Here is a 24149-nt window from a genome sequence, read left to right on the forward strand (position 1 = left end):
GTAATCACAGCCATATCTTTTTGCCTATGAGAGCAAAATAAAAAGCCAAAAAATGCCTTTGATGGATTAACCTCCAGTTTATTTTCACTATTTTATATTTCTGGATTTTTGCAGAGCTATTACTCACTTTTTTCCTCCTCCCTTTACCATTGTGCTCTATCGATATATTGAAAACAAAGGTGACAGATCCGAGAATTTATCATGTTCTTCTAGTGTTCAAGGTATATTTTGAGGTCCTCTACAAGATTATTGTACACTTTTGTCTACTGGCATAAAAGACAATGCTAATGTATACTTTTTCAATAACCAGACAGTCAATTCACCCAATGATACGCATCTTAATGTTAGAAAGCCTTTTCTATTGTTGCCAGTAGAAGTTTATCTTCCTTGGTTCTTTACGAGTTCCTGTTGATTTCTACACTAGACCTGTTGGTTTTTGAACGACCTTGTGAAAGGATACTTTAGCAACAACTTTCATGATGTGAAGCCTTTCCATTAACCACTTCAGCAGCAGGAGGATTTACTCCCCTCCTGACCAGAGCGTTTTTTGCGAATCGGCACTGGGTCACTTTAACTGACAATTACGCGGTTGTGCGACGTGGCTCCCAAACAAAATTGGCATCCTTTTTTTCCCCCACAAATAGAGCTTTCTTTTAGTGGTATTTGCTTTTTACAAAAAAAGAGTGACAATTTTGAAAAAAAACACATTCTTTTTTACTTTTTGCTATAATAAATATCCCCCAAAAATATATAAAAAAACATTTTTTTTACCTCAGTTTAGGCTGATACATATTCTTCTACATAATCGCAATAAGCGTTTATTGATTGGTTTGTGCCAAAGTTATAGCGTCTACAAAATAGAGGATAGTTTTATGGAATTTTTATGAATTTTTTGTTTTACTAGTAATGGCAGTGATCAGCGATTTTTATTGTGACTGCGACATTTTGGCGGATACATCGGGAAATTTTGACAAATTTTTGGGACCTTTGGCATTAATACAGCGATCGATGCTATAAAATTGCATTGATTACTGTAAAAATGTCACTGGCAGTTAAGGGGTTAACCACTAGATGGCAGTGTATAGGGTTAAGTGTTCCTAGGGGCGTGTTTCTAACTGTATGGGGGCGTGGCTGTGTGTGACACCACACTGATCGCTGCTCCCGATGACAGGGTGCAGACAACCAGTGTGCTGTTACTAGGCAGAACGGGGAGATGCTGTTTACATCGGCATCTCCCCTTTCTTGAGCTCCGTGACACGATCGCGGGTATCCCAGCGGCAATCGAGTCCGCGCGCACACAGTGGAAAATTCAAAGTAACGTACGGGTACGTTACTTTGCCCAGCCGTGCCATTCTGCCGATGTATATGTGCAGGAGCTGGTCGGGTCCTCCACTGCATTAAAAAGACCCTGTCAACTTTAAAACTACAGGTAAAAGCATGGAAAAATTAAGTACTTTAGGCCTGGGTTCACACTATAGCGATGCGGGAACCAGCGCGATCTCCCTCACAGGCAGGTCACACTGTGAACTGCTGCAGGTGTCAATACAATGATAATGACACCCCAAGTTCAGTTTACAGATAGCAATGCAAACTGTGGATTCGGACAGGAATCAGCTCACACGGATGTGAATACCCATGCGATCTGATTCCAGTTCGGGGATAAAAAAGACCCTGCACCTTTTTTGTGCGAATCCAATGCGAACTGTATGGCTGAACTTGCACTGCACAGACATCACATGTGAACGGCACAGCAATGCAGATGCGAATCACATGCGATGTCTGTGTTTGCAATAGTGTGAACCCAGGCTAAATGCTTACTTACTTAGCGTTTTTCCTTTCCAAGTTATTTTCTATTTACTTGAAATGTGTCTTTGAACTTCCTAAAAATTTTCACTACTCCAGAAATAGTCAGTTCCCTAGTATAGCTCCCTTCTTAAATTTGGCCATACACTGATCAAAATTCAACATGGTTCAGCAGACTGTACGACATTCAGTTTTTGGCGCCCCCACTCCCCAACAGAAATTGATTGTTTGATTGGCTTCTGTCGACATGCTGGAAAAACATGATCAGTGTATTCTGTGCCACTGTCAGAATACGATGTCCCAGCAGGAGTATTCCTCCATCCACCTCGTTTGATTGGATGGAGGAATCATATTATTTTTTTTCGTTAATCCTGCTGGCCATACGCTGTTTTTTTTTCTTTTCCATTTAGCTGAATAATTAAAAACCTACCAAGGTATGGCAAGCTTTACTCTTTGGGTTAGCCAAGCTCCTCTACCCTCCCCTCACCTCCCTACAAAATCATTTATGTCTTTTATGAGTCTGGTGCCATGTCATCTAAGACGGTGACACCAAGCAACACTATCAGGACCTTTGGATGTCTACACAAAGGATAAATAATGTTAAATGTATCTATAATCTTATGGGGAGATTTTTGTTAAAATGATCTGTCTTTTAAAAAGCATAAAACATACCCTGCTAAATATTTTTTTGTGCAAAAGTGCATCTACAAACTGTGTACGTCTCATTTATACTTCATAATAAACTAGAAGACACACTACTAAAGCAGCAAAATACCGGTAGGTCCTAATTGAGCCTTTATCTGATGGCTCAAATACCTTAATGTACCCTCTGTTTCTTCATGATCATTGATCACAGCAGGAAAGGGCTTAAAGGAAGAAAATGAGCCTTAAGCTGGCCATACACTGAGAAAATGTTGTTTGGTTTCTAAAGAACTGTCTGAAAGTCGCTCAGTAGGTGGCACTGCCAGCCCCGCTCAGTTTGTCAAAGGAGCCTGCTGCAAAACACCACCTGCATCCAGTCAGATGCTGTTCAGGTATTCTGACAGCTGCTGGCACCGGCTGTCAGAATACAATAGCCCAGAAGGGGGATTCGTCCATCTGTGCAGGCTAGAATGGATAGAAAAATGTGTTTGATCAGATTTGGGCATCATGGACATATACTCTTAGCCATAAAAGTGCCAAGAGCAAGCAGTAACTTGGTACTGTAAGTACATAGTGTATGAGTTAGTGTGTATGTTGATAATGGATACAAGATAAGGAAACATGGTCTCATTTACTGGTATTTTTATGATGATATATTGAAATGTGTTTACTGAATCTATATTATCTCCATACATATCCATAAATGTAGTGTTTCTTGTTATATGAAAGTGTATTCTACTGCTCTAAAATATCCTTCAAGCTACTCAACTTCCAGTAAATAACACATTTTATTCATTCTTAATATAACAACTATATGAATTCCTTAAAGTGGATGTAAACCCTCATATATACCCAGTGAAGTGAACAGTCTCAGATGATACACAGAGATTAAACAAATCTTCCTACATACATTTTACATGCATATCATCTGTCTTCAGCTTTATATATTCTTTAGAAAGTTCAGATCGTGTTAGGAGTTTTTCTCTTCCTGTTCAGCACTGTAGTGAACCCTGGGCATACAGCCAAGACAGCTGATTGGAGGAAAGGCACACACCCCCTCTCCTCATAGGTAAAGACGCTCAGAGCTGTTCTTTGAATAGTTCAGCACTCTGTTAATCTTTTTATAGCCCCCTCCCCAGCACAAAACTCAGGCTTCTTTTATCTCAGTTGACAGAGAACTTGTCAGGAGTTATCAGGCTGATAACAGAAGAATGGAGTAGGAGACAGCTATGGGACATAGTGCTTTGAAGAGAGATAAGAAAACACTGCAGATATATGTGCCCAGCTCAAATTTCATGAATTTCATGGATTGGGTATACATCCACTTTAATGTGCCTGTCATATGCAGCTGCTGTTGGTAGCTGGGATATATAACACATAGGTATGGGTTTCCCTTACAAACATGTTATTAGCTATCTATAAAGGCTATTCATAAATATTAAAAAAAGAGTCATTGCTTATAGTGACCAGTCATGTTTCATCTTTTATTCTATAATTTTATTATGTAGTAAGCAACTCCCCTTTCCTTCCTACTTTATTTTTTTAAATGAATCCCTTTCTCATGAAGCAACTGTGTAAAAAGGTTCTGCTGAAAGAGGTCATTCTTCAATGTATGTGTCAAAGGGCCTAAGCTGGCCATACACAAATTGAATTTTCAGCAGATTCCTGCTGAATTGGCTGAAATTCATTCAGTCAGTGGCCCTGTCGGCATCACCTGGATCAAGTAAAGCCAACTTTTTAATTGACATTGTTGAAGAATTCAGTCTAAAATTTTTCGCTTGAATCCAATCAGATGCAAGCACTGTAAAGCCTTGTACACACGTACCGAATGTCGGGAGACAGTGGCCAGTTAAAAAGAAACGTCCGAAATTCGGCCCAAGTGTATGTCAGCTGATAGGACGAGCATGCTGGAAAACCAGTGGTCAACTGGCTCCCAATCAGCGCTCTCAGCCAATGAGAGTGGATGGGGGAATTTAGTGAATTTCTCTCATTTAGCCAATGGGGCATGGCCAACTTACACACATCAGATACATTTACGTTCAGTTTCTGCTTCTTGCAATGCAGGCAAACTTCATGGCAGTTTAGAAATCCATTTAAAACAATGCATTTCACTTTTCTCATTAAGTCTGTTGAATGGAGATCCTCAAAACTGCACTGCCATTCATCTGAAAATGCACTAAAAAAAATGTTAAAACACAAGCAATACTGCATGCGTTTTCAATCACATCTGGTGTGAACAAACCCTCAGACTAGTTTCAGGCTATAGACTCATTAAATAGGTTCGCCTTCACTGCCCCATGACTAGTATGTGACACTTCTCAAAGAGGTTTTGCTTCATCACAGATTCCCTTTAAGCCATTTTCAATATCTCAGCAGCAAAATTTCCTTTAGCGGTTCTCCTTTTCTACGGATATGGAAGCATATGTATATACAGTATGTTAATAGATTCAGTTAACCTCCTGAAACATATATATGTAGGATTCACCTAATTTACTAAAGTCATTTGACGTTAGCTATGTAACAAACTCACCCTTAAGGCGGAGGTCCTATCAGATAAAAACACCAATAAATACAGCTATATATTTAGAAAAAAAAAATCACCTTATTTTTACAAACTGCAAGAAACTTGATTTCAATCGGGTTTCTTGTAACCCTCTTTACATGAGCACTCCAATTGGGAGAGGGCATCACCTGGGGCTATTAGTTGCCCTGTGTGCATATGTGCTAACAAAGAATATGACGGGAGGAAAGATAGCAGATGGTTGAGATTACCTGTACATTGCTGCCCCTTCACTGTCTTGTCACAGGCAGATTAAAGGCAGGGAGGTGACCTAGCTGTATCGCTTAGTTGCAGTAAAGAAATTGAAAGCTGGCCATAAATGGATTGAAATTCACCTGCTTCAGTGGGGGCCAGACACATGTCGATCCATGAATGGCCATTCCCACTTGACTTCTATCAAACAGGAATGTTGGAAAACTTTTATCAATCAGCGGCTGCAGCCACTGATCAGTGTACTCTGATAGCCAAGGAGTTCTGCAGTTAGAATACAATGGCACAACGGGAAGACTCCTCCACCCACCTTGATGGAGGGAAGACTCCTCCATCCACTTTGAATTTTTTCTTTTTTTTTTCTTTTTTTTTTGATCAGCCACTGGCGTCTATGGCAAGCCTAATGCCATGTACACACGAGTGGAATGTCCGACAGAAAAAGTCTGACGGAAGCTTTTCATCGTATATTCCGATCATGTGTATGCCTTATCAGACTTTTTTTTCCAAAAATTCTGATGAACCTAGAAATAGAGCAATAAAACCGCTCGTCTATATGCTGTTCCGACAGACCAAAAACGACGCATGCTCTGAAACAAATAGGAGACGGAAACTATTGGCTACTGGTTTTTGAGTTTCCTGTCTCTAGTCCCGTTGTACGTGCTGTACGTCACCACGTTCTTGACGGTCGGACTTTGGTGTGATTGTGTGTACGCAAGACAGTTTCAGAGGAATTCTGTCATAACTCTGTCGGAAAAACCTTCAGAGTTTATTCGGTGGGAGAACCGGTCGTGTGTACAAGGCATAAGGATTGCTGTGCTGTCTGGCTAGGCTGTATACATTTCTGGATGAATGGAGAAGAAATGCATATCCTTTGGTAAAACAGCCCCCAAATGTGTATTGCAAAAGTGTGTTTAGATGTTTCACTGGAGTTCAGCTTTAAACGTTTAAAAGTATGTCTAGAACCATGAAACGCATACTGATAACTTTCCTTTTAAATATGTCTTGCCATTAGCCATAAATTAAGATAAAAAAAAAATTTGAATGGATACGTATAGCATGCTCATTACATTGATTACATCAAAGGGTAAATATTTTGTTGGCTAATTCTGAATAAGTTTTCCATTTTAGGCTGTCACCATTCATGCTCCAGTAACATCACACAACTAAGCGGTAGGATCTTTGTTCACACATGGGTGGCCAAACTGGATGGAATCCAGCTGTTCTGCACTCAGAATGACTGGCCATCATGGGCTCGATAATGAGGTCAGCACAAGATCCCAAATCCATGCTGGATTGTGGTACCATTGATTTTAAGAATATTATTATTGGCATTACTGCCATTTTATCAATACACATGCTGAAGTATTGAATGGCTTCATTGTAACTGCCGTGTTTGGTCAGTTGAATTTTAAACATTCTCAGCTTTCCTTGCCTTGGACTAAATATGAACATTTAATTACTCCGCTGTATAATTATCCTTTTCACAGTATCCCTCTGCCCCTCTCACCTAATCAATCTGTGCCTGTGTAGCAGCAATTCAATCAACGTTGTAAAAGGCATTCAATAGAATTTTGCCTCCAATCTGCTGGTTTATGAAAATTTGTAGAGAAATCTCTAATTGTTCATAGAGTCATCACTTAATATTTACTGCAAGGCTATTGATAGAAGTGCTGATTTTGGGAAGGGTGACCAAATTTAGATGAATGCTCTTTAAATATTCAAAGAGCAGACAGTGCAACATAGGTACACAATCGCTTAATGATGATAACTAAATCTGGAGACACATATGTGGTTTTCCAACTTGAAACATCATCTTTTGCAGATGATTGTTTGAGAAAGCGAGTAGACTGTGCGATCAGTCCAAATTATAATTTAGCACACAGGGCAGTTACACTCTATAATCTACTACTGATCAAAGCTCAGACAATTGCAGAGATTGACTTATTATCTTAAGATTGTACGAGTTACATAAAAGTATCACAAAAAGCATCAATGTCAATTGCTCCCTTTCTACAAATAATATATGCTGATCATTCAAAGAATGTAAGTCAGTCTACTCAAAAATTGTCCTGTCAATGAAGAGCCTACGAATGAATGAACATGTTAAGTGTGAGCTGACATATCTATTAGATACAGTCACATCAAAGGCTTAACATATTTTGCTAATTCTTAGCAAAAAAACAAACTAACTGCTAAAGATATATACTGCCATTTGCAAAGTGCTAGTGTTTGCAAACAGTTAAATTAAAGCCAACCTAAAGTGTAAAAAACAAAAAACAAAAAAAACACACCCCTTACTGCCTTGAAGTCAAACATACAAAAGGAAGAATCCTTGAAGACTTGACAATCTTGGAAAATGAACCCATTTGGGATTTCAAGAGGAATGGTCATGTTATTTCTGCTGGAAGATCAGCTCTTCTGAATTCTGAACCTCTGCAGAGATAACATAATCAAATATCTAGGCATTTGATCATGTGACTGGGTAAGATGGAATTTTACAGCAGCTTTTTAAATGTATTTTTTTTATCAAAGACAGATACTTTATGCGTCCCTTAAAGTGATTGTAAAGGATCGTTTTTTATTTTTTTTAAATAACAAACATATCATACTTACCTCCACCGCTCGCGGCTCCTCCCCGTATCAGATAACCCCCTAGGAGAAGCGCTCTTCCAAGAGGGTTACCTTGCAGGTGTACTCCCCAGTACAGAATTTGTGTCCACCAACACGAATGCCTGATTCGGCCCGCCTCCCGGTGCCTACGTCATTGGATTTGATTGACAGCATTGGGAGCCAGTGGCTGCTCTGCTATGAGCCGGGACCCCGTGGAAAGAGGGACAGCGCGTCCCCGCTGAGGAGAAGAAGGGGCTCAGGTAAGTAAAACGGGGGGGCTGGTGACTGCAACCCCTATGGCAGTAAGGCGATAGTATTGACAGAATGGTAGGTGTTATTACAGGTTACAAATGATTATTACTTAATCCAAGGGCAGGGACAGCGCGTCCCCGCTGAGGAGAAGAAGGGGCTCAGGTAAGTAAAACGGGGGGGCTGGTGACTGCAACCCCTATGGCAGTAAGGCGATAGTATTGACAGAATGGTAGGTGTTATTACAGGTTACAAATGATTATTACTTAATCCAAGGGCATATGTGATTCTCCTGAATGTGCTAGCTAAATATATTAGGTCTTCTCTAAGCTTGCCTGCCATTGCATATATGACTATCCATACAGAGTCAGATCTCTCTTTAAAACAGGGTAGTGTTAGTGTAGAGTTCTGTGACTTTCAAATGTTATACAAATGCTGGGTACCATTATCTATTATTAAAAAGGAAGAGTGACTGAATAACTGCCAAAATGTTCCATCTTGCTGGAAAACCTCTGTATAATAAAGAATACTACTTGCCATTCAGAAGGTACCCCATATGTTTAAAGTGGAATATCTCGTGACCCAGAATCAGCTCAAAGCAGGCTTACATCACAGGGCCGCTCCAGGCTCTGGAAGGATCCTGACCATATTGTCGGGATACACCCAGATGCCTGCACAACAGCTGGCTCAGGCTGTCAGCTAATGGGGACAGTACAGCATAAGACCAATTATGTGCAGTATCTTTATTGTTTAACAACCCCAACTTCTCCTTTAATTCAATGTAATATTCACAGCAAACCCACTCATCCTCCATGCTTCATTTTGATGAGAAAAACATCTCCTAGCATTTCTGGCCGTGGCAGTCTTGGGTAAAGGCAGAAGATTTATGTAGCATTTATATCCTGGAATCCATCTGCCCTTAGCATGCAGGCAGGAGGGTGTGCTTAGTTGGGAAAATCCCTCCTTCTCTTCCAAATGAAAAAAATATATATATACTCAGGAAGACTCCTGGGTTGCAAGTCATCTTTTGGCCTAGGCCAGAAACTAGGAAGCAATTGTAAAGAAAAAAAAGGTTAAAACAAGTAAATATAATTATCCAGTTATTAAGGCTAGTAGCATAAGGATTAAAAATAGTTCATGTTGATTGAGAGAGTTTAATTCTGCTTTAAATTCAGTACCATTAGCGGTAACCTTGAGCCAGACTCGGGATCGCATCGCTGGATCCAGGATGAGTTTACTTACCTTATCCCCTGGATCCAGCGATGTCCCCCACTGTGCGAGCGGCTCGTCCTATCACGGAGCCGATCTCCATTCCCTGCGAGCGTTGCGATGCACGAGGACGGAGAACGGCGACAAATTCAAAAAGTAAAACACACACATTACATACAGTATAATGTAATATTACAGATTACATTGCTGTATGTAATAATTTCACATCCCCTTTGTCCCTAGTGGTCTGCCCAGTGTCCTGCATGCAGTTTTATATTATAAAAACTGTTCTTTATGCCTGGAAACTGGAGATTGTCCATAGCAACCAAAACTGTCCCTTTACATCAAAAGTGGTTTTAGACCAGCTAGAAAACAGTGATAATAAATTAGAATCACTCGCAGAATTGAGGGATAGCGATTTGTGGGGAGATCCTTCATCAAATACTGAAAAGTAATGACAGTGACAATTCTGCAACTGAGCAAATTTCAGTGTTTTTGATTTGATTACATTATTGAATAATTTTTATTATTATTTGGTATAATTATTTATAGTTATTTATTATATTATAATTTATGATTTCATTTTTCAAACTTTATCATACCCGGGATGTCTACTAGACTCTGGTTTGGACAGATTTAAGTGAGTTATTCCTAAGAATTACAGGACTACAATATAAAACGCCAAATTTCCATGCAAAATAATTGTACCGCTTTCAGCACCTAAATACTGAAACAATCATACCGCCAGGGAGATTAAAGATTGTCAAAATTATTTCTCGAGTTGCATTGCTCGCCCATATCAGACAGGCTTGCTTTATAATGCAGTATTGCAGTAATGTAGTTGTGCGTGAACGAATAAAATGTTGCAGATATTTTGGAGCAGTTTGGAAAAACTCTGGCACCAATTTAGCACTTACTGCCAGCCACCTAGTACCCCATAACCCACCCAATTATTGTCAGAGGCACACAGTCACATCTCTAGCACAAATCTGATTGTTTGTGCTACTCATCTCTTACTAATCTACCGGTTCTCTCTTTCAGCACACTGGAACATTTATATTGGTAAGAAGCTCTCAGAATAACCTTATCCCGAAGGGGTGTCTGAGTTGGGAGCAGAAACTGCAGCTGTAACAGAAGTGATCAGTAATCCTCATAGATCAAAGATGTGTCAGGTCAGCTCCAGCATTTTGTACTGTCTGTTTACATTCCTAACTCCCCAAGTACCTGATGATGGCTTATGAGTAACAGAGATATTTACTGTATAGCAGCAGCCGATACACAGATTTGAATACATGTGAAATAAAATTCAAATACATATATATTAGTCCCATCCTTACATATACTGCATTTACTGTACAACGCTTTGAGTTACGGTACTAAAACACACATATATATATATATATATATATATATATATATATATATATATATATATATATATATATATATATATATTTAATTTCACTACATATACAAACCTGTGTACAAGATGTTATACAGTAAAAATCGCCGACGCACGGTACTGTGTATCATTTTTCCTCCGGTGGTATTCAATGTACAAACCTAGCTCCCCGAATAGAAGAAAATGTGAAGCAGCTATTATTTTTACCTATTCGATTTTTGTACAGGCAGCTTAAAAGGGATCGAGCCAGCTCTTGTGGGTCAGTCTGAAAATTGTGCATGGAAAAAACAGTAAAACTGTCACTTTCAAGTCTAGCCTATTAGCATTTATTGCCAGGCTTGACCTTCTGAAATTAATCATAAGAGTAAGGGGACTTAGGGACTGACTTTATTCCATGTGTCACAATGATACTGCTGCTAAAAGCAAGACCTGTCTTTTAAGACATGGTCAAGAAAAACGTTGGTATGCGATTATGATATCCTGTTTCACAATAAGAATTTGCATGTCGCACAGAATAATAAACAGCCAATCTGCCCAAATTCTGCCATTAAAATGTTGTTGTTTTTTTTTACCCTGAACTTGTGTATAACTGAAAACCCCAGTTGCATGCGTAAAAAATGTACTCCCTATTATAGATATATCCTGAAGGCTGTTTATTTCACAGTTTGTAATGGTCAGCGTTTGAATCATTTTATATCACATTTAGATATCTGTACCTACTGCAAGTGTTGCTAAAGGCCAATGTGACCAAAAACTGTTATCAGCGTATTGAATTATTGTACAGAGAGTCTACTGAAAAGAACAAAATTCCCAGTTCTGATCAACTGCTGCAGCCAAGTGACAGGGTCCTGCCCCCCCCTGGTAGATTCTCTATGATGCAAAATAAACAATGATTGAGAATGACAACTTGGTTTCATCCTTGTGGGAGAGTGCGCACACACAACTGCTGTGTCTTGTCTTTGGGTCTTTAAGAGGTATACAAGATTGCTGGGGGGGTTTACACACTGATGCCAATTAAACATATCAGTTTTACGTTCATGATGACCTTTCAGCTTGTACTAAAATTGTCACCAGGGTTAGGGTTTGGCTTCCTGTGTATGTTTTTTAATTCTCCCAGAGATCATTTATAACCTCAACGTCTTCATTGTTCCTATAGCTCCTTATAAGTGACAGATTTATTTTTTTTCGTTGACAAGATATCTGAATGTCAGTCAATGTCCCTCATTCTTTATATGTGAGAAGTAATTACCATATCTCCATCATTCTGGTGAACTTTCATTTTCCTTGTGCACACACGGAACACCACAGCATCCTTCTTTCTGTAAACATCGGAACCTTCATCGATATGACTGCTGCCTCAACTGCCTTCAATATCTCTGTGTGTATATTTAAATGCCCCTCGGTATCCATTTTCTCTGTGTATAATCTAAATTCCTTTTGTTTCTGGGTGTTTGTATTTTCTTAGCCGTTCTTTGGCCTATGAACCTAAAGGTGGTCACACATTGCTCAAAATTTGCTGAATATTCTTAAATCTGAGCTGTGAGTGGCCCTGATGGCAGCAACTGGCTCAACAAAAGTCTATTTAAAAATCATCTGACCCTTCTAAAAAATTAGCAGATGGGGTCGCTATTACAATATTCAGGCAGCCATGGGTTTTGCAGATTTTTTAATATAATAGCTGGCAGGAAAGACCCTCCATCCATGCAGGCTGAATAAGAGGAATCTATAATAGTGGGTTATTTACTAAAGGCAAATCCACTTTGCACGACAAGTGCACTTGCAAGTGTAGTCGCTGTAGATCTGAGGGGTAGATCTGAAATGGATTTGCCCTTTCGTAAATAACCCCCATGTGTGTATATTCTCTTCATTATCTTTCCTACTTCACACCTAAGCTCCCATCTGATTTCCTGCTTCAGTATATCTCTAGACCTCTGCAAATTTCCCTGTGTACAATGCAAGAAATCTGTGTACATTTAGACAAGCGTCACTATTATTATACCCAAAGCAGTATGTGTAAGTGAGGAAAGGTCCATTTTAATTTGCCTCTCAGTAGGTGGCAAAAAAAAAATTACCTATGCAGCTCAAAACAAAATTGGATTGATTACCCTTACGCTAACGTGCAGTTCTGAACCTTTTTTTTATTTTTTATTACTATTATGATCTGATCGTCTTTCACTACTGTTTATACAAGAAATCCTCTTCTTTCCTATGCTTACTTGTAGAAGTGTCTGCTGGTTTTCCATTTATATTTGTATGAAATGTCCAATGATCATCCTGGGTCACCATATCTGTGCAGCTTAGGTATTTAGCAAATGACAGATGCCTGCAAATGCTAATCGAATGCTGATTGGATGCTGGTTTCCCAGCATGTCTGGTCATGAGACTGGCTTTTGTTGGACAGGGAGCTGTACACACGTGCCGAATGTTGCCCAGTTTCTACCGTACTGTAGGGTTGCCACCTCATCCATTTAAACCCAAACATATATTAATTACACAGGTTCTGTGGCTGATTAAGGAAGTAATTAAACTCACTTGGTGCCTTAGAGATACAAAAAACATAGTCACTTCCAGCGCCAATAGGTCTTCCAAGGTGAGGAGTAATAGATGTCAAATAAAATGGTGGTGTGAAATATATATGGTATCCCAAAACTAGGTGGATGCTGCCTTCCTCAGATGAGGTAATTTAATAATAAGAAATTTTTGTATAAAAGTGGGTACTTACAAAATGCAACTGACAAAAGGCCATAAACACACACGGGGTACACTAACGCATTTCGGAAAGCACATTAGCTGTGCCCTGTGTTTTGTGCATATCCATGCACTGGGTTTATTGCATTTTGTCAGTTGCATTTTGTGAGTACCCACTTTTATACGAAAATTTCTTATTATTAAGTTATCTCCGGTAATGCACTAGGTGAGCGTGTCTTCCATTTCTGTTTTTCTTGTAGTTCACTTGGTGCCTTATCTGCATTAAATTAGCCTTAGAACCTGTGTAATTCAGATGTGTTCAGGTTTAAAGGGGTGAGGTGCCAACCCTACTGTACTGGCTGATTTTGGTGGCTATTCGGACCATGTGTATCCGGCATAACCTTGTTCTTGTATACATATAATTCCCATCCAAACCCCCCTACCCTGTCACCCCTGTGTACACCTAAACATACAAACCAACCCTTTGAGTACATATAGAATTCCATGACGCACATTGGGGTTGATTTACTATAACTGGAGAGTACAAAGTCTGGTGCAGGTGTGCATGATAGCCAATCAGCTTCTAATTTCAGCTTGTTCAATTTAGCTTAATTTAAAATAATGGATGCCGATGCAGAGCTGCACCAGATTTTGCACTCCCCAGTTTTAGTAAATCAAGCCCATTATGTCTTGTATACTACGAAATCCCCCCATAAGGCCTGGTTCACATCTATTCAGGTTGCAGTTTAAAAATTCCAGGCGCATTTTGCGTTTTTCAATACACGTTTTTGATCCACTGAAGTCTATGAAAACAAAAACTAGAAAAAAGTCCCTTGCCCTTTCAATAAAATGCACAGATGTGAACTACATCCATAAGAAACCATGTTAAATGAACTACAGTGTGTTTCTGAAAAACTGAAACCGCACTAAAAAATGCTTAGGTGTGAACCAGGCCTAACTAACCCTATTTCTTTCCTTATGTCTGAATTCTCATGAATCTCTGTAAGCAAGTCTACACATAACCATGTGACATCTCTATAACTAGCCATGTGTATACATGCTGACCTCAGAGCACATACAATCCTCCTTTAATTAAACAAGTGCCTACATCCATCTGAGCCACTTTAACCTTGTGTCTTTGTGTGTATCTGCAGATCCATACCCAATCACCAATTTATTTATCTAAACCTCTATAATAAACACAGCCTGTATTTCTGAGCCTTCTTATAATTAAAAGGGTACAGCAAACCTGCGGAACTAAGGCGAAGCATCTGTGTACATGTACAACCTTTAAAGCTAGCCTGTGTAATTGTTCATGTTACAATGTGCAACAATCTCATTACAATCTCCTTTAGGGCTTATTCACACCATGTCTGTTGAGCTGCGTTAATCTGCATAGATCAACGCAGGCTCAACTCAAGGGCACATAGAGAATAATTGTTTTCTATGTGCCTTTTTCACATCATAATGCTGCGTCAAGGTGGGCTGCGTTGCATAAAAATGGAGACATCTTGCATTTTTACTCAATGCACCTTACAACATGTCACTGCCCCGTGGTATGTCGCAAAGCACTAGGGTGCATGAAGTTAAATGAAGTGTCATTTTGTGAAACTTTAACTTTAATACAGTTGGAAAAAAGCGATTACCTGATTTTCCGGTTTCCCTTTTTTATCTTTCAATATGTTGTTACAAGGTATCGCACCGCCTCCACACATACGAGCGAGAAAGTGGTTTGGAATGTGGGCTGGTGTGAATGAACCCTTAAGCTGACCTAACATATTACAATCTGGTTTTACAATTTCATTTGGCTTTACCAACGCCTACTGCAAAGGCCTCTCTGACTGGGTACCAATTGAATGGATTGTTTTGGTAGGCTCTTACACAAAGGAATTGGTACAGAGATCGTGCAATCAGATTGAAACATGCATGGACAACTTTACATGTGTTACCTACTATGTAGTGCATGGGCCTAGCTAAACGATACCCCGTGCCTATTGATAACTGACATGGCATCTCTTGTACATCTAGGCCTCTGCAGCTTGTGCTGTATTCCCGTGTATACATGAACCAATATGATGTGCCTTTGCGTACCTATGAATCTTCCCAGCTAGCTGCCTATCATAGATTGCCTTTATGTGCATTTCCCATCCCCCAGAAACCAATTTCTTGGCTACTAGAATATTAAAAAAAACACACACTGCTCGTCTTATAGCTAAACCTGTTCCACAATCCGAACCTGCTCTTCTTTGACTGTTCACATATATGTACACCTTTATCCTCTGATTACATGGAAGCCAGCCCTCAATTCCCTAATTATATCTCAACCATCCCACTATTCTTCTGTTTTCACGCCTCCATCTATCTATCTGACTTTGTTATCCTTCATACCAGAGATAGTCATTTTTAATTTTTTTTTCCCTGAATGTACAGTCCATTCGTTCTACCCCCTTCGCCCCATATACATTCCAGATAGATCAACTCCTGCATGTGCATTGTCTGTGCAGTGTCCTTCCCCTCTATCTACTAGTCTCTTTTATCAAGCCGTTTTCTCTTCATTGCATAATTCTAATCCTAAACGTGAGCTCCTCCTCTCCCCTTTGTATCATTTTATCTCTGGATTTCCTACATATGTTGCCATTTGTAGGAACCCTTTCTCTGTCTGAGTCCACCTGCCTCGTTGCCTGTGTGGAGCCATTAAAAAAAAAAAAGGTGCTCATTATCCTCCTCCTATGATGAGGGTTATCAGTCAATCACAGACATAGAACTGCTGTGATGTCACAGTCGCTACAGGACAGGTGTGAAGGACTATCAGGCCGCTACTGGTCCCTATCGGAGTGTCTCTTGCTCTGCCCCCCCCCCATTTCCCTGTCCTGGGTTTACCCACATATATCTGTAATATTAAATGAACCTGGAGCTGCTGCTTATCTTGCTGTGCGTGTATGTGATTCGCTGCATGTACCCTATATGTATATATGTTAGATGTGTGACTAATGAATGAATACCCACCGCCGTGTGTATATATATATATATATATATATATATATATATATATATATATATATATATATATATATATATATATATATATATATATATACACACGACCCTCATAGGTTATCTGATGCATTAACATAATAGATATGTATTGACCAGTATATGTAAAAGAGATCCATATTGGATAGTATGTATTCTATTTGCATTAATATTTATAATGCAAATATCAACATGTTTATATGTATCTGCAAACAACCTTTTTTTTTTTTTTGGTATTAATGCAAAACATTATGGCACACAAATGAAATGCATGGGCATGTCCGCCTAAATAAACGTCCTGAAATACCGTATAGACGGGGACACATACACAGAAACTCAGACAGAGATATTTGTAATTGGAAATAGCGGCAACGCTCCATGTAACTGTAAAAGGGTGGAATTATATATATGTCAATTTCTATACATCCATCTACTCCCCTCAATCAATTGCCTTCTGACCCACAAGCCACAAAATGAGAGAAAGAGGGAGAGAGATGGAGAGAGAGAGAGTGAGAGAGACGAAAAAGAGAGAGAGGGAAAAAAAACAGGAATAGATTGTAAAATCAATGCTACTTACAGCTTAGCTGGTGCGAGAGGATAAAGCTGTGTCTGAGGGATGCTGAGGAGGCGGTCTCTCCCTCTCTCTCTCTCCCTCTCTCTTTCTCGCTCTCTCTCTCGGGGCTTTCTTGCTCCCCCCTTTACAGAAGGAAGATGAAGACTAGGAAAAAATAAATCAATGTCTTTGTGGTGTGAGGTACTTTCTCTGTGTGGACAGGGCTTTTCCTATTGATTTACAGTCTCCGAGACACCTCTCCCTCTCCCCCTCTCTCTCCCAGATCCATTCACAGACAGCTCCTCTCTCTCTCTCTCTCCAGCACAATGGAATAATCAATACGCACAGACACACACACACATTCGCACACACACACACACACACACACTCGCACAACACAGTGCTGGGAGACTGAGCAGGTGCAAACAGAAGCAGTCTGAGAGAGACGCTGCTTCCTACCTCTGGACATGAAGGGGGAGGTGGCGGAGGGACAGTTTAAAGGACAGCGGAGGTGTCAAACCGAGCTCACACACTTCTACACTCTCTGTCATGGAGAATGACTGAAGAGGAAAGAAGATGAAGCAAAAAAAAAAAAAAAGAAGAGGATGCTGAGCTGCTTCCAGCAGCAACCCATTGAAGAATGATGCAGACGCAGGAAGAGAGGGGGATATTTCCATAATGATACAACCAATCAAGAAAAGCACTTTCTCCCTACAGTATGGCGTTCAAACTAGACCCTTAGGAGCGCACGGTCCTTACTGAATGGCCAAATCTACCTCGCTGAAATAGTTATTGAACCAGCAATGCTGTCTACACCACTAAGCTGTAATCAATGACATATTGAACAAATACAAAAATATATATATTTATATATACACTTAGTACTTGCTTAGTAGCTATAAATAATGGACCGTATTCATCGTACTAGCTAGAAATGTGAGCTATGCGGACAATCGGCACAAAAGTGAAAAACGATTGTAATATCAGTTTAGAAATTGATATCATTGCTACCGGGAATATTAGCAAATGAGTTTACACATCAGGGCCCAAGCTGCAGGTGTGGGGCTCAATAAAAATGTGGCGACACACCAATAGAATTTCATTTGAACGTACAGAAATTAAAAAAAAAAAAAAAACGTCGGAGAATACTAATTACAGGCATACCTCACTTCTAAGTACACAATGGGGTTTATTTACTAAAGCTGGAAAGTGCAAAATCAGGCTCACTTCTGCATAGAAACCAATGAGCTTCTAACACCAGCTTGTTCAATTAACCCCCCTGGCGGTATTACCGAGTCTGGCTTGGGGGTGATAATTTAGTACCATTAGCGGTAACCCCAAGCCAGACTCGGGACCACATCGCTGAATCCAGGAAGAGGTTACTTACCTTCTCCCCTGGATCCAGTGATGTTCCCCCGCAGTGCGAGCGAGCCTTCCTCCACTCGATCTATCACATCGCTGGCCTCCATTCCCTGCGACGCACGGGGACGGAGAACGGCGCCAAATTCAAAAAGTGAAACACACAATATACATACAGTATAATGTAATCTTACAGATTACATTGCTGTATGTAATTATTTCACATCCCCTTTGTCCCTAGTGTTCTGTCCAGTGCCCTGCATGCAATTTTATCATATAAAAACTGTTCTTTCTGCCTGGAAACTGGAGATTGTCCATAGCAACCAAAACTGTCCCTTTACATCAAAAGTGGTTTTAGCCCTTGTACACACGGTCGGACATTCCCGCAACCAAATCCGACGGATTTTGTCCGAAACTGTTGCATACACACGGTTGGACAAAGTTGTCGGAAAATCCGATTGTACATAACGTGATGACGTTATTTCGTTAGGACGGGACTACGTTCAGGCTAGTAGCCAATAGCTTTGGTCTAGGAATTTGATCTGAGCATGCGTGGCACTTTGTCTGTCAGAGTAGGCTACACATGATCGGAGTATGTCCGTTCGGAGCATTTTGTCTAAAAATTTTACCGGCAAGTTGGAAAAGTTGGTCCGTCGGATATTCCGACGGAAACAGTCCGATGGAGACCACACACATTCGAAATAACCGACAAAACGGTCCTATAGGACACATTCCATCTGAATTTCCGACCATGTGTACAAGGGCTTAGACAGCTAGAAAACAGCGATAATAAATTAGAATCACTCGCAGAATTGAGCGATAGTGATTTGTGGGGAGATCCGTCATCAAATACTGAAAAGTAATGACAGTGACAATTCTGCAACTGAGCAAATTTCAGTGTTTTTGATTTGATTACATTATTGAATAATTTTTTATTACTGTTATTTTATTATTTGTTATAATTATTCATAGTTATTTATTATATTATAATTCATGATTTCATTTTTTCAAACTTTATCATACCCGGGATGTCTACAAGACTCTGTTTTGGACAGATTTAAGTGAGTTATTCCTAAGAATTGCAGGCCTACAATATAAAACGCCAAATTTCCATGCAAAATAATTGTACCGCTTTCAGCACCTAAAATCTGAAATAATCATACCGCCAGGGAGGTTAAGCTTTGGTAATAAAACCTGGAAGCTCATTGGTTTCTATGCAGACGTGAGCCTGATTTTGCACTTTCCAGCTTTAGTAAATAAAACCCATTGTGTACTGAGAAGTGGGGTATGTTTGTACAAATTTTCTACAAAAAAAAAAAAAGTGTTCACTTACACTTACACTGTTTTGAATTCTTTGCTCAGGATGCACATTACAATAAGTAAAAAAATGTACAAACAAAAACCACATTCGCAGAACTGTGTTAGTTCAAAAAAAAAATTTTATTCTTCTCCTTCGATTTCTTCTTTTTTTGGTCACTTTGATCCAAAAACTAGGAAATCAAATGTTCTGAAAATGTTATTCTACTGGTGTATGGCCAGCTTAAGAAATAGCATCTAATAAAGATCATACAGATTAAATCTGATTTACAGAAAAATCCAGGGACTAAATGAAGATGAGACTGCAAAAGCTTGCTGCCTCATCGAATCCAGCCATAAAAGCCTTGGACAAAAAATCTTGGCACTTCAAGTTTAAGACAAGAGATAGAGGTTTTAAGTTTGGTGCTCGTACACTTATTTGTCTTGAACAATGAGACTACAAGCAGAAAGCCAAAAGAACACTGCACCACGTTACCTCTCAAGCCCCATACACACTATCAGCTTTTCTGCTGAGTTTTTCTTTCAGGTTTACCAAAACCATGTAGTAGAAGGGCCTGCCTGATTGCATACACATTGAAACTCCTAAGGTTTGACCTCATATCAGATGGTTTTGGTAAATCTGAAGGAAAAACTGTGTGTATGGAGCTTCAGAGTTCACTGAGCAGTGAATCAAGCCCTAAGCCACAGAACTAGGAGTACAAGTAGAGAAGACACACACCTACCTTTACCTACTTGCCTTTATAATGCACTGAGCACATCCTTATTCATTACATTAGAACAGTGTTTCTCAACCAGGAATCCAAGGCACCCTGTGGTGCCTTCAGGCTTCCCCTGGGGTGCTGAAAGGACAGGTACCAGTTTGCTCCGGATCAGCACCAGAAGTTGATATGGTGTGGGCTTTCAGCTCCATACCAACCAATGATGCTCTAGGCCAGTGATAGAGAACCTTGGCACCCCAGATGTTTTGGAACTACATTTCCCATGATGCCCAACTACACTGCAGAGTGCATGAGCATCATGGGAAATGTAGTTCCAAAATATCTGGGGTGCCAAGATTCGCCATCACTGCTCTAGGCCCTGATGCATGGCATCAATTGTTGCCAGCACAATGGCAACACATGATTCTGATCCATGGCCAGCGGCATACAGGACTATCCCAAGCATTCAGGAGAAGATGATAGTCTACCTTCTCCAGACATCCTCCCACTCACATCCTCTGTCGAATTGCTAGAGCCAAAAGGTAGCCATCTGATGTGAATGCGGACTGTGTAATAGGGGGCTTCTGATGTGAAGTTAATTTCATTAAGGCGATTATGTGCATTGTCCCAGGCCCGGGTTTTCCACTAATAATTGACATTTATGTTTTTACCATGTTTGACTGGGGGCCTCAAGATTTTGCATAATTTTAAAAGGTGCCTTGACAGAAAACGTTTGATAAACGCTGCACTAGAAGTAGAGTAGAAGTAGAGTAAAATAAGAGTTTAGGTAGTATTCATACTTATATAATAAATATGTGCTTATGAGCAAATAGATGTACTGAAACCACTGGCAATGGGGATAGTTAAAAAATTGTATAGGTCAGCCTTTCTCAGACAGGGTTCTGTTGTACTCTAGGGGTCCTCCAGTTTTCTAGCGTTTCCTTGAGCAATGAGCAACTTCTACCTGCCTGATAAGTAACCATTGACACCAATGATCTTTTTAGCAATCTATAAGGAAGTGGAAGGGGATTCTTCCCAGTGACCACAAATATAAAGAGCATTCTTCCCACTGACCATCACATTAGTAGCTGTAGTTATAGTAATTAATAGCCGCAGTTCCCTGGAACCAGAAAGTTATTTTAAGGGTTCCTTCATGTTAAAAAGATTGAGAAAGGCTGGTATAGAGTATAGGTATATGAATATATATTAGGTTCATAACTTAAAAAATCTATTATAATTAAAAATTAATTTAAAGTAAAAAAAATAAAAGCATACAAATATTAACCACATCAGCGCCGATCTCAAATGCCAGGAGGGCGTCCATGTACGTCCTTCCTCACATGTGCCCCAAGGGCGCGCGTGCAGTGCGCTCTGTGATCACCGAGTTCTTCGGAGTCGGCTGATCACAGAGCAGGGTAAAAAGCCAATCACAGTGGGCCCTTTACCATGTGAACAGCTGTCAGCCAACGACAGATGATCATGGAGATAAACAGAAGCCGGTTATCGACTTCTGTTAGAAGGACATCAGTCCCCTAATCGCCAACCAGTGCTGCTAATCAGTGCCCTCCAGTGCTGCAAATCCATGCCCACCAGTGCTATCTATCGTTGTCCATCAGTACTACTAATCAGTGCCCACCAGTGCCACCTATCAGTGCTGCCAATCAGTGCCTCCTGATCAGTGGCCACCAGTGCCACCTATCAGTGCCGCCTATCAGTACCCATCAGTGCCACCCATCAGTGCAGCCTCATCAGTGCCTCCTGATCAGTGCCCACTAGTGCCGCCTCATCAGTGCCACCTATCAGTGCCGTCTATCAGTACCCATCAGTGAAGGAGAAAAATTACCTGTTTACAAAATTTTATGACAAAATATGAAAAAGGTTTTTTTTTTTTCAAAGTGGATGTAAACCTGATTCATGAAATTTGAGCTGGGCACATATATCTGCAGTGTTTACTTATCTCTCTTCAAAGCACTAAGTCCCATGGCTTTCTCCTGTTCTTCTGTTATCAGCCTGATAACTTCTGAAAAGTTCTCCGGCACAATAAAACCAGCCTGAATTTTGTGTCAGGGTGGGTGCTTTAAATAGATTAGCAGAAAGCTGCTCTACTCACAGGACAGCTCTGATAGTCTCTGCCTATCTGGAGGGGGGTGTGTGCCTTTCCTCCAATCAGCTGCCTCCCAGTGTAATCCAACACTACACTGCTACTGCTGAATGTGGAAGTGAACAATCTAACACAATGTGCACATTCTAAACAGTATATAATGCTGAAGACACCCCCCATATTTGAAAAAATGGGAGAGAGATCTCAACATTACATTTACTGAGGATCAAAAGAATCGTATCCTCTTCTTTGCACATAAATCGTCCTTTTATAGCAAGTATCAGGAGATCACCTACAAGATTCTGACGCGCTGGTATAGAACTTCAACAGTGTTAGCTTCAATATTCCCAGGACATAGCCCTCTGTGCTAGAAATGTGGTATCCAAAGTGGAACTCTTCTTCACATCTTTTGGGAATGTCCAGAGCTGTCCCTTTTCTGGAGACAAGTTCTACAGATCATTCACAAGATTACTGACTTCTCTCTTCAGGATAACCCGGCAGCAGTACTCCTAAACCTGACGCCCATGTCTTGTAAGCGATATTGCAAATCTTTACCAAAACACCTCTTGAATGCAGCCAGGGTGTGTATACCCAGCATGTGGAAGCAACAATTTCCACCGGTGGTGTCACAGTGGTTTGCCAGGGTGTGCGATACACAGCGAATGGAGCATCTTACAGCTGCCCTAGGGGATAGAGAGGAGGAACACAACACTCGCTGGAATCTGTTCCGATTCTCAAAAGAATGCAAATCTTACTTTTGAAGCCCTCGGGCCGTCAGCTTTGCCAGAACTTTCTATCCCCCCCAACTGTTCCTTCTTCTAACTTTTCTGATCTTTCTTTCCCCGATTGAAACCTCTGGTGTCACCCAATTTCCTTCCCTAAAAAAGAGAAAATTCTCTCGGTTTGCGGTTTTCCACTGGTGCTGCGCCTGCGAATCCAGGACTAAGAGCCACACTCTATATCAGGTTATAATGCCTAGTTTTAGTCCCTTGGATTACAATGGCTTAGTACCTGTTAGCTAGGTGTTATGCCCCTCGGGTTGTCATTCTTTCTCCTTATGGTTCCTATTCATGATATTCACAGGTCCAATAACTTAAACCCTCTTTACAGCTAGGTTGTTCCCACTGCAGTGCAGATTAAGGTACAGAGTTTTTGGGCCACAGTTTATTGAATTACCATGACACTAGGGAACTTTGACTGTTATTTCATTAATGTACTTAGCATTTTTTGAAGGGCTACTGTTATGGACTATTATTTGATGTAGTTGATCAATGTATGTGATATTACGCCACTTTGTGTAACCCGTGTACCTTAAAGTGGGGTGCCCCTTAAAAAATAAAAAATAAATTAAAAATCAGCAGCTACAAATACTGCAGCTGCTGACCTTTAATAATCGGACACTTACCTGTCCCAGGGTCTGCCGATGCGGCGGAATGAAGCTCCGCTCGTCCCCCCCCCCTTCGCTCGGTGGTGCCGGCATTCTTACTGTGGGCACCCGGCTGTGGCTTCGCATGCGTGAGTGGCTCCGTGCGCCGTGATACGCTGCGCAGTCATCTGGGACCTGTCACGTGTCTCCGATGGCTGACTGCGCCTAGGTAAAGTGACGTCAGGTGCCCGGGCACTGAAGGAGGCAGACTACGAGGGACCCCCTAGCAACAGGCATTTAGAGGTGAGTTAAAAAAAAATCAAATTTTTTGGGGGGGAATTTTACTAAT

General features: G+C 40.4%; 2 protein-coding genes across 2 annotated transcripts in view; one reads left to right on the forward strand and one right to left on the reverse strand.

Annotated features, from left to right (window-relative positions):
• ZFHX2 (zinc finger homeobox 2) overlaps positions 1-17430 on the reverse strand; it is a 107595-nt gene extending 90165 nt beyond the window's left edge. The window contains exon 1 of the mRNA XM_077469151.1: positions 16984-17430. The gene's annotated coding sequence lies outside the window, so the exon portion shown is untranslated. The remainder of the gene's footprint in view (positions 1-16983) is intronic.
• THTPA (thiamine triphosphatase) overlaps positions 10325-24149 on the forward strand; it is a 68637-nt gene continuing 54812 nt past the window's right edge. The window contains exon 1 of the mRNA XM_077469195.1: positions 10325-10455. The gene's annotated coding sequence lies outside the window, so the exon portion shown is untranslated. The remainder of the gene's footprint in view (positions 10456-24149) is intronic.

Source organism: Lithobates pipiens, unplaced genomic scaffold (assembly GCF_037356315.1).
Source record: "Lithobates pipiens isolate NorthernLeopardFrog02 unplaced genomic scaffold, aLitPip1_a1.2 Scaffold_11, whole genome shotgun sequence".
Taxonomy (NCBI): domain Eukaryota; kingdom Metazoa; phylum Chordata; class Amphibia; order Anura; family Ranidae; genus Lithobates; species Lithobates pipiens.